We start from the raw sequence: 20707 nt of genomic DNA on the forward strand, positions 1-20707 counted from the left end.
GCATACGGCTTGAGCCACATTACCTAGGCCCATGCAGCTTAAACTTCCTGCTGTGATGGGAAAGTCCTATATCTGCACTGTCCAATACAGTAAGCGCTAGCCACATGCAGCTAGCATGACCAAACCAGTGAATTTTTCATTTTATGTAATTTTAATAAATTTAGATTTAAATAGCCACACATGGCTAGTGGCTACCTTTGTGAGCAGCAAAGATTCTAGATTTGTTGTTTCCCCTAGGTTTATTTCCCTATGATCCAATAACCCTTTGTGAAGTCTTATTTAAAGAGCTTTGTCTTGAAACAGCCATGTTAGGGAATATAGTGGAGGATTTTGTGTCTCTTCTTGGCTTGGGTCAGAGCATTAAAGGAGGCCAGAAATCATAGCACAGAAGGAATTCCATGGTCTGACTGACCTTGTTGCCTGCCTGACACACCTATGTGCTTCTTCAGCTGTCTGTGCATTCCACGCTCACATAGGTAATATCATCTTCTGGTTACTCACCTGTATTAGCTGCCAAACACAAGCTCTCTGAAGACAACAGCCAAAGCCTGATTAATAAGAGAAAAATACACAAATTTTATTCATATGTGCAGCATGCATACACACAGGAGAAATCCAATGATGAGTAACTCAAAGGGGTGATTAGAACTTGGACTTACATAGCATCTTTTTTTATGATTGTATTTATTTATTCATGAGACACACAGAGAGACAGAGACATAGGCAGAGGGAGAAGCAGGATCCCTGGAGGGAACCTGATTTGGGACTCAATTGCAGGACCCTGGGATCATGACCTGAGCCAAAGGCAGACGCTCAACCACTGAGCCATCCAAGTGCCCTATCTTTTTTTTTTTAAACTTAAATTTAATTAGCCAACATAAAGTATGTACTTAGTTTCAGATGTAGTACTCAATGATTTATCAGTTGGGCATAACACCCAGTGCTCATCACATCACATGCCCTCCTTAATGCCCATCACCATTTTCTCTTATTAATCTGTCTTTGGTCAGTTTAATATACAAGTCTTCAGCAGGGCCTCCTAGAAAACATAGAGAGTAGAGGAGAAAAGTTTTCTTCCTCCCCTGCGTGTATCAGATGGAAATAAGTGGTACAGAGAAAAATAAGCATGAAAGGTAGATAGGAGTGTAAAAGAGGAGGGTGGTGATTTAAAACAACAACAACAAAAAATACATTTAAAGGGTTTCATGTACCTAGTTATTTATTAATAGCTACCATATGATTGAGTTTGCCACTATATACCATGAGCATTTGAAGCACTTGACAAACATTATGTCATGTAATTTTTACAGTAACTGACAGAGTGGTGGTATTCTTTCAGGTGAAGAAACAGACAATCAGAACAAGTGCATCCACCTTCCTCTCACCTGACCTAAACGCTTGATTTTTGAGTTTGCTATTCAAAAGATATGAAAAGATCTTCTAGGAGCCACTGGAGCTCCTAATGCTAAAATTCAAAGAAAATGAGTTAATTCTCTTGGATAGAAGTGTCTTTAGAGGCCATTAAGACACAGTACTCTGTGCTGACTTATGCTATTCTTGGGGAAAAAATCGAATTAAATTTGATTATCTCTTTTGCTGCCCCCTTCCTCCATATTAATAGTTTAATATGCATGATAAGTGTTGTATGTGCACCGTGGGGCTGTTTACAGCAATTGGTGAAGTGTTTAACATTCTAAAGAAATTAACTGTTGGTAAAGAGGACTCCAGAGACAGAAGAGTAAGAGATAGATAGATGGGATGTCTGATAATCCTGGTGTTCTGGAACGAGGATAAATGAAAGTTTTTTTCTGGTTCTCCTCAAAACTCACTGATCGCTCTCATTTTCTTTCACTATTATTTCTTTCTTTGCTGTGGATGTTCCCGAGGTTTATCTCTGGCTATCCATTCCTCCAATGCTGCACTGTCTCCATTGGGCCTTCTCATCTACCCAGTGTCTCTCAGGAGGCAAGGAGAGGAGCCTCAGATGAGAAGCATCAAGAACCCAAGACCACCCAAGGTGGTATTTAAACATATACCCTTCCATTCCCTTCCCTTTACTTCCTTCCCATTTCCTTTCTTTTCCTGTAGGAAATCCAGAGATTCCAAAATCATTAACCTTTAAGAGAATTCTTTGGGGGTGCCCCAGCCTTGCCCAGAACAGAACTAGAATAATTTGGCTCCAGAAAAAGAACTGTGATCTGAATATGGCCAGTCACCCCACTGCATGGACTCATACACATTCAAAACCCTGCAGAACAGCCAGGAGGCTGCAAACCAAATGAATCCAAAAGCCTCTGGAGAGTTCCTTGGGGATGCTCTGGCCTTGCCTGGCACAGGTTCTAAAACTGTGTCCTCTGAATCTGGATGGACTGGTAAAATTTCATAAATAAGTGACTGATTGACAGCATGCTGCTACCATCTAGAAAAAGAAACATGCCTGGAATAAAGCAACATATAGAAGGAAGCAGAGCAAAGAGAAAGAGAGGCCAGATAATGTAGCATCACTGGGACTCTTGATCCAGCCATGCTTGAAGCAAGACTATCCCAGGACTTTCCAGTGATATTCTTAATAGAATTCAAACCTCCATCTTTTTTACTGTTTTGTTTTAATGTGGCTTGAATTGAACTTTCTATTCATTACCATCAAACGAATTCTAACAAAATTTCCATCTATGTATAGATGACCTCCAACTGGACACCTACCTATGTCTCTTTCTGGAGCTTCAGACCTGGTATTCAGTGACAAACTTATCTGGATACTTCCCTGGAAATCCTTACAACTGAATATGGCACCATCTGAACCTGCCATCCCTTCTCCCCTACTTTTGTCCCCGACCCATGATCTGCTTCTATGTCAGTCTTTATTATCCCAGCTCCCAATCACCTAGTTTCCCCTTTTCATTCCCTGCACACAACCATTCATTCATTGAGCTGTCCTCCAAAATAGTTTTTAGAGTTCCTTCTCTCTTCAATTCTCCTTGTAGTTCCTTGAGTCAGCCCACCATCACCTCTTAGCAAAACTTCTGAGTTGGTCCCCATTCTCTGTTTTTTCCTGAGTGTAGCCTACAATCATCCTACTCTGTAGATATAAAACTGTCTCTCTGCCCTCACCCTACCACTTTAAAAGTCTTCCATGTTACCCCATAACTTTCAGGATGAATTTCAAATCCTTTAGCATGGCATTCAAAGTCACTTATAGCCTTCCCAGTCTCCATCCCTAGTCACTGTGCCCACTTCCCCCTCCATGTTCTATGGTTTTGTTGTTCCCAGAATATTCCATGCAAACTGACACCTTTGTGCTTTTGCACAGGTAAAACTGCACCTGCTATCAGTACCTTTCTCTCTGCAGCCATCTCTGACCACATCTCTGAATCTCTGAGTCAAAATTAATTGCTCCTTGTGTACTCCCTAAAGCACTATATATGAAACTTCGTTAATGAAACTTTTCCCACTGTGTTATAATTAATTTCTGTCCTATGTTTATCTCTTTCACTAGACTTCTGAGAGTTCTGTGAGCAATTGAACAAGAAGGACTTATCCACTTTTGTATTCATGAACTTAACATAGTGTCAGACTTAACAGATGCTGAATAAAAAATACTGACTTAAATTGAAATTGAAGGTGTCATTGACACCATCTCTCAGCTTACATATTTCATGTTCCCTATTCACAAACAGTCCTCATTTATTTGCTGGTCTTTGTAGTAGGACATACACTTTTTTTTTTAAAGACTTTATTTATTTATTTGAGAGACAGAGGGTGAGTGAGAGCAAGAGAGAGCACAAGTGGGGGTAGGGACAAAGGGAGAGGGAGAGCAGACCCCCTGCTGAGCAGGGAGCCAGACCTGGGGCTTGATCCCAAGACTCTGGGATCATGACGTGAGCTGAAGGCAGACGCTTAATCAACTGAGCCACCCAGGCATCCCAACATCTACACCTATTTGAAAAGTTGTAATGTGCTATACATATAGGGCAGAAACATAACTTACTAAGCAAAACAAATAAAAAAAGACATTGATCAGCTGAGTATTATTTGGTCATTTTATTTGGCCTCTGCCAGAGCAGGAGGAGGAATACTAAACAATATTTTGTTCCTATCCTACATCTATCACTTACTAGCTGTAGCGAATTGTAAAGATAAACACAAATCTTCCTATCACTATATTCTTGCCCTTTTGTAAAGTGACCTTAAAGCTCCTCCCATCAAAAGGTGGGTGCTAGGGCAGCCCCGGTGGCGCAGCGGTTTAGCGCCGCCTGCAGCCCAGGGCGTGAACCTGGAGACCCAGAATCGAGTCCCATGTCAGGCTCTCTGAATGGTGCCTGCTTCTCCCTCTGCCTGTGTCTCTGCCTCTCTCTCTCTCTCTCTGTGACTATCATAAATAAATAAAAAATTAAAAAAAATAAGTGAGTGTGGCATTATGATGAGATTCAGGATATCTGAAGTTACTGGACCCCAAGGGCATTTTTGAACCCTGGGGACTGTCCAGAAGGAAAGCAGGGTCTGCCATCTTTCAGAGTCCCAAGGAAGTATTGTAAAGACTACCAAGAGCCACAAGAACAAGTATCAATATTCAAATGCTTTTCAACCAAGTGCTTGCATCGTATTTGCTACTGTCTCATATGGTCAAGGCTATGTTCCACATAAATCATGTGGTCAAGGCTATGTTCAAGGAGCATATGGTCTCTACCTCTTGATGGGAGGAACTGAAAGGTCACCTTGCATAAGAGTGAGAATACTAGGATAGGAAGATTGTGCATCAAAATACATTTTGAATACCAAATAACTAATAAATTATTTCTGTGTCCAATATCTCAGCAACCTAAAGACTGGGTGTCATCCCCATCTCACAAGTGAAGAAATAAAACACAGAGAATAAGGGTGGGAAGTGGGGACTTGCTTCAAAAGATCCTACAGGTCTATACTCTGTGTAGATGCAGAGAGTAAAACCCTCACTACTGCTGAATGGGAACAGGACCCTGTGATCCTCAGGTAATGGGGGTCCCAGCTGGATGTTAACACCCCTGAACTTACTGCCAGGGAGGTCCTAAATTAGTCATGAGCACTCTGGCATCAGAAACTCTGGTAGGTCTATTTAAAGCTATTTAAAGTTCTTACTCGGGGTTAGCTCAGGATTGTAAAAGATACAGGTACTTTATGGGGAGGAAATGAGGGCTGAAGCCACATCTTATTCTCCTCTGAAACCTCAGCACCTAGCATAGGACTAGCATAGATGAGGGCACACAGTGAATGAGTGTATACTGAGATAACTTATTCTTCCTTTTACTTGTCATTTATGCCTTCACCATTTATTTATTTATTTATTTATTTATTTTTTATGCCTTCACCATTTAATGAGCATTTTTATGTACCTCTTATATGCCAGGCAATGTCAATACATAAATATATAAAAACTGGTGTTTTCAGTAGAATTGTGTCTCCCAAATAAGATATTTTTAAGTCCCAACCCTCCCCAACCTGCAAATGTGACCTTATTTGGAAACAGGGTCTTTGCAGATATAATGAAATTAAAATGAGGCCTTATTGTCAGATTATATGGACCCTAATCCTGTGACTGCTATCTTAGAAGAGAAAGGAGAGGGAGACTTGCGTAGAGTCACAGGGAAGACGGTCATGTGACAACAGAGGCAGAGATTGGAGGGATGCATCTGCAAACCAAGGAATGCCAAGGATTGCCAGCAATCACCAGGAGCTAGGAAGAGGCAAGGAAAGATCTTTCTCTAGAGCCTTCAGTGGGAGCATAGCTCTGCAGACACCCCGATTTTAGACTTCAAGCCTCCAGTTCTGTGACAGAACACACTTCTGTTGTTTTAAGTCAGTATGTGGTACTTTTATGGTAGCCCTAGAAAAGTACTATACTCTGTCCATTCATACTCTAGTGGAGGAGACATGAAGAGATCACTGTAATAGAATACATCAATTATAATGCAATGGAGCTATGTGCAAAGTGTTTTAAGAGCATGGGGGAGGGAGTAATAAACTTTTCCTGAAGGAACCAGTAAGTCCTCATAAGTAAAATGATATTTGAAAAGGATCTTAAAAAATGGATGAGAATTCATTAAGCAAAAAAACAAAACAAAACAAAAAACAAAACTAAAGAAGGTTATTTCAGGCAGGGTTGGCAGCATATACAGAGGATATTGGAGGCTGGGACTTGAACAGTATTTTTAAGGGATTGAAAATAATTTTAAAACCACAACTAATGGGGCACTGGGTGGCTCAGTCATTTAAGTGTCCAACTCTTGATTTCAGCTCAGGTCATGATCTCAGGGTTGTGAGATCAAGCCCTGCATCTGGCTCTGCACTGAGCATGGAGCCTGCTTGAGATTCTCTCTCTCTCTTCTCTCCCTCTGTTTCTCCTCCCTCTTTGTGCATATGTACATTCTCTCTCACTCTTTCTCTAAAAAAATATGAAGAATAAAAAAAAAAAAGAAAAGAAAAAAAAAGACCACAGCTAAGAGGAGGCTGGTTATAAGGTAGGGAAGTTCCACTGAAACAAGAAAGTGAAGTAGGCAGGAGCCTCTTGATTGCCAGGAGAGCCATTGAGAGTAATGTCATAATCAGAGCACAGGGAGAACTGGGGTTGAGACTGGAGACAGGGACCTAGATAGGAGATTGCAAAGTACAACAGTCCAAGCAAGAGATGAGGAGCTCTCAACCAGGATGGCAGAGAGAAGGGCTCAATTTGGCTAAATAACCAGTCCTCATATTGGTCCTGATATGCTGCAGCCTTTTTCCCAACTCCCCATCTCCCACAGCAGAATGGCTACAGCCCTTCAGGGACAGTGTCTGCCCTTATCCCTCGGCATCAGATGGGCAGTGAAAGTCATATTCATTGCAGAGCTGTGTCCAGGATGGGAAAGACAGTTCTAGTGACATCCTTTCTGCCATATTACAAGGAAAGAGCCCGCTCTCCTGGATTTAGAGTAAAGGCACATTATGTTACAAGGTTAGGCAGCCAGAATGTAGGGGAATCACTTCATCCACTCCTTCCCATAGTATTTGCCCATGACCTCCTGAATGACTCCCTAAATCACCTCTACAGCCTCTAAGGAGCTGGACATTGGGCCAATGAAACTTATTCACTGTATTTTTAAATTTGTTGAAGGAAATAAAACCCCAATAGACTCTACATATCTCCTATTAAGGGATTAGAAGAAGAGCATAAAGAGTATTTCTGCTAGGGACTTAGGAGGTTGTATTTTATGAGATCAGGCTCTGGGAATAAAATGTTACAGAGGATGTGGGGAGGGAAGTGTTGTCAGAAGTACAGAAGAGATTTTCAATAACCAACTTCAAACCCTTACAAGATTCCAGGCAACTATAAACTCATCAAACTACTAAATTTTTGCAACACATCTCTATCTTCACTTCACAGATAGAGAAACAAAGGTTCAGAGAGACTAAACTATTCTCCAGAGCCACACAACTATCAAGGGGCAGTGCTGGGATCTGAACCCATGCCAATTGGTTTCAAAGTCTTCCTCCTTCATTATATGACCATCAGGATGCAGGCCAACACCCAGTCCAAAGATGGGATGTCTCTGTTCTGATCTTCTCCAGCCAGGCACATCTGGGCTGCCTTCTGGCCATAAAGTACATAGAGCTGGAGCAGAGTCAGAGGAGAAAGAGCAGAAATTGCATATATTTGTCATACAAGAAATGACAGCAGGAACTGGATATTGGCTTACGGAAGAGAAAACTCTAGGGATGTGGCAGCTGTCTTCAAATATTTGAAGGGCTGTCATGAGGAAGAAAAATTAGACTTATAGTCTGAACGGCCTTCAGGGGGTAGAAATAAAGGTGATGGATGGCAGTGACAGGCAGTCAGATATCAGTTTGATGAAAGAGAGACTCTTCCACCAGGCAAAACTAGAAAGATGGGTTACCTTGGGAAAATGAGAGCACTCTGTCACCAGGGTATCCAAGAAAAGGCAAGATAAGATGACTCTATGCTGGCAATGCTGTGGAAGGAATTCACAGATTGGTGAGCAAGAAAACTCCATTCTTTTAAAGGTCTCTGATAAAAAAAAAAGTCTCTGATAGCTCAGAGAATCCAATTTTGCAGTCTATTTATACTCTCAATGCCTGAACTGATTTGGAATCACTATGCAATTAGTAATACTAGGCCACAGTCTTCACAGTGTCCTACAAGGCCCTATGTGCTATGGCCCCACCTCTGTCACTCCACTCCAGACACATTAGCCTCTTTACTGTGCTTTGAATAGACCAAGTACACTCCCTCCTCAGGGCCTTTCCAGTGGCTGTTCCATTTCCTATCATACTCTTCTTCTAAATAACTCTGTGCTTATTTCCCTGGCCTCCTTCAATTCATTTGCCCAAAAATCCTATTCTCAATGAGACCCAATCTGAGAATTTTGTTTAAAATTATTCCCCACCTCTGTATCTGACAGTTCTAATTTCCTCTAGTCTGTTCAATTTTTTTTTCATAGTGCCATAATTTTCTAACATCCTGAGGATTTTGCTTATTATGCTACTATTTATTGCCCATCTCCCTTTACTAGAATGCAAGCTCCAGGGAGGTAGGATTTTTTTTTTTTACTATTTTGTTTACAGTTGACCCCCCAAGCACAAAAACAATGTCTGACACAAAGTAAGTGATTAATAAATATTTTTGGAATGATTGAATGAATGAGATTTTCCTTTCATTCTCACTTTCTGCTTCTTGGGAGGAGATTCTTTGGTAAGCCTAACTAAAGAGGCAGAAATTACTTAACAAGATAACGCAGCTAAATTAAGCTATGAAATATGGTCAAAGTCACAGGAAGATTAAATAGATATTCTATCCTGCAGAAAATGAAAGACTTATTGCCGCTTCCAATGATGAGCTGGAGCTTAAGGACTTGTGATTTCTTAAGTTAGAACCAGGACACTGTGTGTCGGACAGAAGGATTAGGGGGGAGGTAGATGGAGAGAAATCATAAAAAGAAGGAAATTCCTGAAAAAGACAGTCTCTTCAATAAATGGTATTGGGAAAACTGGATAGTTACTTGCAAAAGAATGAAACTGGAAACTGGACCACTTTCTTATACTATATACAAAAATAATTTCAACGGATTAAAGACTTAAATGTGGGACCCAAAACCATAAAACTTCTAGAAGAAAACATAGGCAGTAATCTCTTTGACATTGGCCTTAGCAGCATTTTTCGAGACAGGTCTCCGTGGGCAAGGGAAACAAAAGCAAAATTAAACTATTGAGACTACACCAAAATAAAAAGCTTTTGCACAGCAAAGAAAAAGGAAACTTTTGTTTTGTCAACAAAACAAAAACACAATATACTAACTGGAAGAGGATATTTGCAAATAACATATCCAATAAGGGTTAATATCCAAAATATATAAAGAGCTTATACAACTCAACACTCAAAAAATGGATAATCTGATTAAAATGGGCAGAGAATCTGAAAAGACATTTTTCTGAAGCAGATACTCAGATGTCCAAAAGACACATGAAAAGGTGCTCATCAGGGAAATGAAAATCAAAACCACAATATAAGAAATAGTGAAAAGGATTATAAGGGAAAGGAGGGAAAATGAGTGGGAAAAATTAGAGAGGGTGACAAAACATGAGAGACTCCTAACTCTGGGAAACGAACAAAGAGTAGTGGAAGGGGAGGTGGGTGGGAGATAGGGTAGCTGGGTGACAAGCACTGAGGAAGGCACTTGATGGGATGAGCACCGGGATTTATGTATGTATGTATGTATGTATGTATGTATGTATGTATGTATGTATTTATTTATGATAGACATAGAGAGAGAGAGAGAGGCAGAGGAGGAGGGAGAAGCAGGCTCCATGCCGGGAGCCCGACACGGGACTCGATCCCGGGACTCCAGGATTGTGCCCTGGGCCAAAGGCAGGCGCCAAACCGCTGAGCCACCCAGGGATCCCCGAGCACCGGGTTTTATTCCATACATTGGCAAATAGAACTCCAATAAAAAAAAATATACAAAAAAAAAGCACAATGAGACATCACCTCTCACCTGTCAAAATGGCTAGAATCAAAAGGACAAGAAAAATCAAGGGTTGGCAAGGATGTGGAGAAAAAAGAACCCTTGTGGACTGTTGGTGGGAATATAAATTGGTAAAAACACTGTGGAAAACAATACGGAGGTTCCTCAAAAAATTAAAAATAGAAATATCTTATGATGCAGTAATCCCACTACTGGGTATTTACACAAAGAAAACAAAAAATACTAATTCGAAAAGATAGATGCACCCCTATGTTTATTGCAGCATTATAGGTAAGTTATGGGAGCAGCCCGAGTGTCCATCAATAGATAAGTAGATAAAAATCTGGTATATTTACACAATGGAATATTAACCATATAAAGAATGAAATCTTGTCATTTGTAACAACATGGATGAAAAAAAAAAAAAACAACATGGATGGACCTAGAGGGTATTATGCTAAGTGAAATAAGTCAGAGGAAAACAAATACCATATGATTTCACTTATACATGGAACCTAAAAAACAAAACAAATGAATAAACAAACCAATCAAAAAAACGGACCCTTAAACATAGAGAATAAACTGGTGGTTGCCAGAGGTAAGGTAAGTAGAGGGATGGGTGAAACAGATAAAGGGGAATAAAAGGCACAAAGTTCCAGTTATAGAACAAACAATTCATGGACATGAAGAGTACAGCATAGGGTATATAGTCATTAATATTGTAATAATGTTGTAGGGTGACAGATGGTGACTACACTTACTGTGGTGAGCACTGAGTAATGCATGGAATTGTTTAATCAATATGTTGTACACCTGAAACTAATATGACATTGTATGTTCATTATACTTCAATAAAAAAAGAAAAGGGGGGTACCTGGGTGGCTCAGTTGGCTAAGCATTCAACTCTTGATTCTGCTTAGGTCATTATCTCAGGGTCATGAGATTGAGCCCCGTGTCAGGCTCCACACTCAGCTTAGAGTCTGAGTCTGCTTGAGATGTTCTCCTCTCCCTCATCCTTTACCCTTCTCCCCACTTGCACTCTAAATAAATAAATAAATAAAATCTTATAGAAAAAAAAGAAGGAAATTTCTAGGTGTTCATCCACAGTACATTCAGCACGGATGATAATCATCATTAACCATTTACTGAGAGCTTACCAAGTATTCTTTAAAACAATTTATAAGGGTTATCTCACTCTTTTATCAACTCTAGGAGTTAGGCCCTGTTATATCTCATCCCCAAGCTATAGATGACAAAAATGAGCCATGGCAAGTTAGTTAATGTGCCCAAAATCATACAGCTGCTAAATCCTAAATCCTAAATCCAGAATCTTAAATCCCTTGGCAGCTGAGCTGGGTAGTCCTGCTTACCACGACATGGATACTTTCTGATTGGTGTGGCAATCAGCCTGAGACAGATTTCCCACTGGCAATGACAAGACAAAAACACTAACATTTGGACAGCGTTTTAAAACTTATAAATAGAAATATTTTTATTTGATCCTCACAGCAAATATGTGAAGTATTGTAAGCAGTCTATTTTTCTTTTTTAAGTAGGCTCCATGCCCAGTGTGGAGCCCAGCATGGGGCTCAAACTCATATCCTTGAGATGGAGACCTGAGCTGAGATCAAGAGTCAGATACTTAAATGAGAGCCACCCAGGTACCCCAATAAGCAGTCTTTTTAAAGGAGGAGAAACCTAGCACACCCAGCTAATGACCTATAGAGTAAAGATTACAACCCTAGTCATTTGGCCTAAGCTAAGGTCTGTTGATTTTCTCCATCATACCATGCTGCCCTCATGGTTCAACTACTCCAACCTCTAGAATCCCCAGTAGTCTACTAAAATTTGGACATTGTCTCTATATCATTGATCTTAGATTAGAGAGGAGTTGAAAATGATGCAACTATGTTTAGGTCTCAGTTTCCAGGGTTCAAATGTAAAGTTGGAGAAAGATATATACCTGAGTCAGCTAATTCTAAAGATGGTTGTTGACTGCATACAGTGTGTTCAGTCTGTGCTGTCCAGTTCAGTAGCCTCTGGTCACATGTGATTTTTGAGGAGTTGATACTAATGTACTAATGTCATTGAGGAATTAAAATTTTAATATTATTTAATTTTTACTACTTTAAATTTTAATTTAAAAATGGAAACAATATAAAATACTTTCTATTAAACATAGGTTTGTTTCAGTAAAAGAATACTTCACTTTAGCTTTTGCATTGCCTAAGACAGTACTGTTGTATAGTAATGTAGTTATCGGGTAAATGGATTGTTTCCACTAACACACATAAACACATCACTGGTCTAGTTAAGGCTGATGGATTGATTCAGTTTGAATGATTTTTTTTCTATACATGCAATATTATAATGTTTCTTAGAATATTCTATGCTGACAGCTCCAGCTACTGTGATAATTATGTGAATTTTAATCAATAATTAAATTGAAGTATTTGCTACTATTTTAATGATAATACCATTAGAATTATTTATTTATTTATTTATTTATTTATTTATTTATTTATTTATTTTTTATTGGAGTTCAATTTGCCAACATATAGCATAACACCCAGTGCTCATCCCATCAAGTGCCCCCCTCAGTGCCCATCACCCAGTCACCCCACCCCCTGCCCACCTCCTTTCTACCACCCCTTGTTCGTTTCTCAGAGTTAGGAGTCTCTCATGTTCTGTCTCCCTTTCTGATATTTCCCACTCTTTTTTTTCTCCTTTTCCCTTTATTCCCTTCACTATTTTTTATATTCCCCAAATGAATGAATGGTTTTTTAATATGAAGAATAAGTATGGAGAAATTTTAAAATTTCAAAACAAAAAGCAGACTAGTGATAAAGAATTAAGTGGAAATGCAAAAGCTAATACTATGATCAGAATAGAAAAGAAAATAGGAGATTGGAAAAAACTTTTACAGGGAATGGCAATTGCAGTTTATTGTAACAGAATAAAACAAGGAAGCTCTCTGTTTTGTTAATAAAAGATAGTAGACAATATTAGGAACACTTGCAGCAATATGGTTAATTTGATAAGATGTTTCTTTTCAATAGTAAAAAAATAATTGACTAAATCACCTAATATCAGAATTAAGCATTAACCAAAAATTTTAAAGATTTTTAACAGAATCTGAGCTTGTAATTCTGGCAAGCCATGCAAGACAAATTTTTTTTTTAAGATTTATTTATTTATTTATTTATTTATTTATTTATTTATTTATTTAGAGAGTGAGAGTGCTAGTGCATGCAGAGGGAGGGGCAGAGGGAGAGGAAGATAATTTCAAGCAGACTCCCATGGAGAACAGGGTTCAATCTCACGACCCTGAGATCATGACCCGAGCCTGAAACCAAGAGTTGGACCCTTAACTGACTCAGCCACACAGGTGCCTCATATACAATACATATACAATACAAATTCTTACATACACAGAACCATTTTTGATAGTAAAATGAATTGTTATTGCATTTATGAAATTTTTTTTAGAAAATTATGAGGAAAATACTAAAAATGAAACTTTTACAAAAGTGGAAGATCTTCAATTAACACACCAAACAATTGCTGACAGACTGTAAGACCTTTCTAACAATAGCAAAGATCAATTAATCCAGATTTGAAAATTTCAAGTATTTTTTTAGCTTTTAATGGTTGGTAAATATATACTGCCTAATTAATACCCTGCGTACATGTTGTCTCAAATTTATAATAAATGTTGTAATTTGTATATGTAAATGTAAATGTTCAAATTTATAATAAATACATAACTTAAAACATCAAACTTGTGGCATATTTTTAAGCCTTTTATATCTGTCAAAGAAGAATTTTACTGAGATGTAAAATGAAGTTCCTATCATGGATGATGCTCTAGCTAAAGATTTAAAAAATAATTTTGATTTTTTTTTTGGAATTTTGAACAAGAGACTGATACTTTAATTTTTTTCACTGTATGATTTATGTTGAAAATATTTGGACTGGGGATCTCTGGGTGGCTCAGTAGTTTAGCACCTGCCTTCGGCCCAGGGTGTGATCCTGGAGTCCCAGGATTGAATCCCACATCAGGCTACCTGCATGGAGCCTGCTTCTCCCTCTGCCTGTGCTTCTGCCTCTCTCTCTCTCTCTCATGAATAAATAAATAAAATCTTAAAAAAAAAAGAAAGAAAATATTTGGACTAAGGTTATAAAGCATACTCTATAATAAAGTGTTATGTTTGTAGTTGTTAAATTCTTTAGTGTATATATATATATATATATATATATATGTAAATGCTGTGAATCATTGCCAGTTTACAGATCTGTTGAACAAAACAGAAGAGCAATGAAGTCAATGATCTGTTGGGGGTTTTTGCCAGTACTTATCAGTTGAGCTTTTTTATATAAAAATTTACTGTATTATTAACTCTAATTCAAGATTTTCGTGAAACAAAATTCAGTAAGTCAAAGACAAAAAAATGTCAGTGTGATACAATATCATACTACAAAAGAACAGGGGAAATTTGAAGTTTCATGGAAAAGAAAAGCTTACTTGTGACCCAGCAAAACCAGTGTGAGAACTTGCTGAAATTAAAAATTCCATTACAGAGAACAACAATAATTTTGTGCCTTTTTCTAATGGGAATCAATATGCAGAAAATTGTCAGTGCAATTAACAAAATTATGTACTTTGGCTGCAAAAATGACAAGAGAAATTTGAAGGTTTTTTGTTGTTGTTGTTACTGGTAAATTTAGACCTGCTTTTCAATTTACACGATATCTTTTGAACCCACTAACACTGAGTTGACAGAGGAGTTGGTGGATCTATTGTGCACATAGTTTTGAAATGGATATGTTTTAGCTTGAAAGTCAGATTAATTGTACTAAAGATGATGAGCCACTTTTTGTTGATGTGGATTTGAATATTAAAGGAAATGACATATTTTTAAAAAATATTTATTTGTTTGAGAGAGAGAGAAAGAAGAGAGAGAACATGAGTGGGGCAGGGGCAGAGGGAGAGGGAGAGAGAATCCTCAAGCAGACTCCCCACTGAGCGTGGAGCCTTATGTGGGGCCTGATCCCAGGACCGTGAAATCCGGAACTGAAATCAAGAGTCAGACATTTAACCAACTGAGACCCCCAGGTACCCTGGAAAATTATATATATATATTTAGTTTTCTTTTATCTTTTTAAAATATATATATATATATTTTTTATTGAAGTTCAATTTGCCAACATACAGTATGACACCCAGTGCTCATCCCGTCAAGTGCCCCCCTCAGTGCCCATCACCCAGTTACCCCATCCTCCACCCGCCTCCCCTTCCACTATCCCTTGTCCATTTCCCAGAGTTAGGAGTCTCTCATGTTTTGTCACCTCCTCTAATTTTACTCACTCATTTTCCTTCCTTTCCCCTATAATCCCTGGTTTCACTCATACGGGGAATATAAGAAATAGTGAAAGGAAAATGATATTTTTGAATTTATATCAGTTTTTTAGAAAACTTTTAAGAATGTTTGGAACAGTTTGAGCATGTGGTTATACTTTTTTGAGAATAAATTTTGTAAAATCTAAACATAGATCAAGTATTTCTGATGAAAATGTAGTTTCTGTGTTGACATGGCTGTAAGCACAAAATACTCACCAGATTCTGAAGATTTAATGTGATAAACAGAATGTGAAATAGCTCGTTTATTATTTTCTACACCAATTATGTGTTGAAATGGTAATGTTTTGAATATATTGGGTAAAGAAAAACAATTATGAAAATGAATTTCATCTGTTTCTTTTTACTTTTTAATGTGGCTCCTAGTAAATTTTAAATTACATATGTGGCTTGCATTATATTTCTGTTGGAAAATGCTGAATTAGGCAAAGAGGATATAGAGGTAAGACCTAGTTCCTTCCCTTAAAAAGAAAATGAAGCACAGAGACTACTCATGGTAAAACAATATGGAAGCTAAGTGATAGAATCCAAAAGATGTGGAAGAAGTAACAGGGAAAGTACCTAATTAGATTGAGGAAAATCAGGAAGACTTCTTGGATGAGGTGATAACTGGATATGACCTTTAAAAGAGGACTAAGGGGGGATCCCTGGGTGGCGCAGCGGTTTGGCGCCTGCCTTTGGCCCAGGGCGCGATCCTGGAGACCCGGGATCGAATCCCACGTCGGGCTCCCGGTGCATGGAGCCTGCTTCTCCCTCTGCCTGTGTCTCTGCCTCTCTCTCTCTCTCTCTTTCTCTCTCTCTCTCTCTGTGACTATCATAAATAAATTAAAAAAAAAATTTAAAAGAGGACTAAGGGGACGCCTGGGTGGCTCAGCACTTCAGTGTCTGCTTTCAGCTCAGGGCATGATCTGGACCCTGCTTCTCCCTCCGTTTATGTCTCTGCCTCTCTCTCTCTCTGTGTCTCTCATGAATAAATTAAAAAAAATAAAAGAGGACTAAGGATTATATAAATGAAAAAAAAATAAAAATGGCTTTCCAATGGAGTATTTATTATAGGCCAAGGCCTGAAGGGGTAAAATAGTATACTCATGTGGGGAATGAAAAGCAATATGGCTTCTGAGGGTATAAAATGTGAGAAGAATATGGCCAGAGATCAGGCTAGAAAGGTCTGTTGGATCATCATGGGCCTAGTAGAGCATGCTTGGATTGGAACTTATTTTGCAGATGAATGGTACACTTTGCCAGTAAATTATGTAAACTCTAGTTCCAATAGGTTTTTTTCTTTCCTAATCGGTTTCATTGGGGAGGAGTGGGCACGCTGTTCATTTTCACTGAGGGGTTGAATAGCGTCAGCCGCAGGAAGCTTCCCTGCACCTCCCTCTTTTTTTTTTTTTTTAAGACTTTATTTATTTATTCATGGAGGGGTGTGGCACAGACACAGGCAGAGGGAAAAGCAGGCTCCATGCTCCTTCGTGGGACTTGATCCAGGGTCTCCAGGATCCCGCCCTGGGCTGAAGGTGGCGCTAAACCGCTGAGCCACCCGGGCTGCCCGAGAGATGAACTCTTATTGGGCAGCTGGTTTCATGTTAGTAGATTCAGACTATCCTCATATAACATATTTCTAACTCACATGGCTGATATTTTGGAGCCTGAAGCCTTATATTTCAGCGTTTACTTATTCCACTGATCACTCTCTGCTATAATACATATTTGTTTGTGGTTCAGGTTTCCCCCTTGGAATGTAAGTTTCATGAGGCAGAGAGATTCTGTCTTGTTCATGACTGTTTCCCTAGCACCTATAACAGAGCCTTTCAAACAGTAGGTATTCCTTAAACAGTTTTGAATATATAGCACATTAGATAAGATGGTGGTACCTACTGGCAGCATGTCATATTGCAACCTAGCTCTACTGCTTCTGTAGATACTTGTATAAGACACTAAAGAAGCCAAATTCCACCAACAGGGCGTTATTATTTCTGAATGATGCTGACCTAACTGGCTCAAAAAATTAACTACAGCAAAAAAAAAAAAAAAATAACTACAGCAAGTGGAAAAGTCAAGGGAGGAAAATGCATATCTAGAGAAATGAGGCAGCCTCGTGTAGTGAAAGAAAAAAGACTTTAGACATGGATTGTCAGGTTTCAACTCTCAGCTCAGGCTTTTACTTGCTGTGTGACACTGTGCAAAGAAACTCACATAGCTGAGCTCAATTTCTTCACCCTGTAAAATGGGTAATAAAAGCAACAGTGTTTTGACATTGGAAATAACATATTGAGAGTGTGTTCTATAAAGGATAGCTAGTAATAGCTTCAATAGAAGACTGTAAGAGGGAAGAAAATGGAGTGAATGATTTGCTTTTCTGTTACCAACTATTCCACCTTCATTTTGGTCTGGGAGGACCCTTCCAATCATTCTCATGCCCTTGCCTTTTCAGAGAAGTTAGTTTCTTTGCTCATCACATTAGAGACTATTTCCTGGCCCTGTGTGGTGAGTGAATAAGAAGATGCATAGATTGTTCAGGCTGATGAGACCAGAAACCTCTCTCAGGAGGTTTTTCAGGCACTAGAAATCAATATCTATTGTCAAGCAGCTTCAAAGTGATTATCTTGAAATGAATGGTCATGATTCCTTTTTAGGTCACCATCCTCCTCTTATTCAAAGGGTTGGCTGTAATACATTAGGTTCCTAATTAAGAAAGATGATGCTCAGCAAATGACTTTTTTTTTTTAGCAGAATACTAAACCACTGGACAGTCTTGGAGCAGGTCTTCTGGCTTCCACACAGAGACAACATATGTGGATAGAGTTGGTGCTGCCTTAATTGGTAGTGGTGTAGGGATTATATTTCACTGCTCTGCTGGGAGTAATAAAGACTGACGTTATAATCAGTGTGACAGTAAAGAAATGGAAACAGAATCTGAGCTGCTCTGCTATTCAACTAGAGCCGGTTGAAAAGGAAATGGATACTGCCCCAGCTGGTTGAAAATACAGATCCTCCACCTAATAGTAAAAATACCCTCGGTAGAATGAAACTGGAGCCTACATCTAATGATAATAATAATATCTCTGTAGTGAAGCCAACCTTGATTCAAATTCTTGGTCTTTCCTTTACTACCTGTTTAGCCTACGGTATATTGCTTAGCCTCCCCAATACTTGGTTTCATCATTTATAAAATAAGACTTTGAAAAATGTGTTAAATAAATAAGTTATCACAACTGGCAAAGTTTGTGGCACAGAGAAAGCTTGCCAACAATGTCAGTTTCTTTCTCCCTTCGCTTTCCCTATGTACTGTTCAAAATGTCTTTTTAAGAATTCAAATTCAAGGGATGCCTGGGTGGCTCAGTGGTTGAGCATCTGCCTTTGGCTTAGGACGTGATCCTGAAGTCCCATCAAGTCCCACGTCAGGCTCCCCGGGGGGAGTCTGCTTCTCCCTCTGCCTTTCTGTGTCTCTCATGAATAAATAATCTTTAAAAAAAAGAAGATAAAAATTTAAATTCAATTAGCCAACACACAGTACATCATTAGTTTCAGATGTAGAATTCAGTTCCTTGCATATAACACCCAGTGCTCATCAAAACATCTTTATATTTTCTACAACTTCCCAACCTGTGGCCTGGATGGACATGACAGCTGGGGGCTGTAGAACTCCTGATATTATATGTAAAATGTTCTATGAGTTTTGTCTTTTCTGGTGAGCACGTCTGTGGTTTTCAGCAGATTCCCAAGGGGGTTTTTACCCCAAAACATAGTGTAAAGTCACTGGTCCATATCTTTCTTCTATGGTCTGGTTTCTGCCTCTCTCTGCACCTTCATTACCTACAATTTTCCTCCTCATTCATTATACTCAAGCTATTCTAACCCTTTCTCTGTTCTTCAAGCATGCCACACTCATTCCTACCTCAGAGTCTTTTGCTTGCAATTCTCTCTGCTCCCTAGATGTTCACATGATAACTCAGCTCAAATATTACTGCTTGAGATGGTCCTTCCCTGATCTCCCAATCTAAAGAACTCCCCACCCTGTCCCATTCTATCATATGTATCATTAGTCTATGCAGGAAGGATATAGACTGCTGCATAGACTGGGGGGTTTAAATGAAAGACACTTATTTCTCACAGTTCCAGAAGCTGAGAAGTACAAGATCAGGGTGCTGGATGATTCAGTTTCTGGTAAGAACTCATGGGTTGCTGATGGCTACCTTCTCACTGTGTCCTCACATGGTGAAGAGTAATCACTCTTTTTCTCTTTTTGTAAAGCCACTAATCCCACCATGAGGAACCCAGCCTCATGACCTCATCTAACCCTAATTATTTCCCAAAGGCCCCAACACCAAATACTATCACATTGAGGGTTAGGGCTTCAATACATGAATTTTAGGGGGACATAATCCAGACCATATCAGTATCATTGTGTTTTATTGGCTTCAAAGCCTTTATCCTTACCTTGTTTATTGATTCACTCCCTTTTTTATTTTATTCTTTACCCAATGCCTCAGAGGGTGTAGAGGAATGTACCCTTCACAAGCACAGGAACTTAGTCTTATTCACTGAATCACAGCAATTAGAACAATAATTGGCACATAGTAGGCATGCCAATTACTGCAAGAATGGATGGATGGATACCTGGACGGATGGATGGATGGATGGATGACTTTTGAGTGTATCCTTGTGATATAGAAGAAATCTTTTTTCCCCATTTTTCCAGATGAAGAAACAAATTTAGACAGATTCAGTGCCTTGGAAAAGGTCTATGCATAGTTAATAGGAGCAGTCTCTAGAGCTGACCACTAGAGTTGAAATCCCAGCTTTGCCATTTAAAAACCCTACGACCCAGCAATTGCACTGTTGGGGATTTACCCCAAAGATTCAGATGCAATGAAACGCCGGGACACCTGCACCCCGATGTTTATAGCAGCAATGTCCACAATAGCCAAACTGGGGAAGGAGCCTCGGTGTCCATCGAAAGATGAATGGATAAAGAAGATGTGGTTTATGTATACAATGGAATATTCCTCAGCCATTAGAAACGACAAATACCCACCATTTGCTTCAACGTGGATGGAACTGGAGGGTATTATGCTGAGTGAAGTAAGTCAATCGGAGAAGGACAAACAGTGTATGTTCTCATTCATTTGGGGAATATAAATAATAGTGAAAGGGAATATAAGGGAAGGGAGAAGAAATGTGTGGGAAATATCAGAAAGGGAGACAGAACATAAAGACTCCTAACTCTGGGAAACGAACTAGGGGAGGTGGAAGGGGAGGAGGGCGGGGGGTGGGGGTGAGTGGGTGATGGGCA

The 20707-nt window shown here is 39.1% G+C and overlaps 1 long non-coding RNA gene across 1 annotated transcript in view; it reads right to left on the reverse strand.

Annotated features, from left to right (window-relative positions):
* The window catches only part of LOC140642947 (uncharacterized), an 81196-nt gene that overhangs the window by 39183 nt on the left and 21306 nt on the right, over positions 1 to 20707 (reverse strand). The window contains exon 3 of the long non-coding RNA XR_012039322.1: positions 502 to 548. This is a non-coding gene — a long non-coding RNA (uncharacterized lncRNA). The remainder of the gene's footprint in view (positions 1 to 501; positions 549 to 20707) is intronic.

This window comes from Canis lupus, chromosome 11 (genome assembly GCF_048164855.1).
Source record: "Canis lupus baileyi chromosome 11, mCanLup2.hap1, whole genome shotgun sequence".
Lineage (NCBI taxonomy): Eukaryota > Metazoa > Chordata > Mammalia > Carnivora > Canidae > Canis > Canis lupus.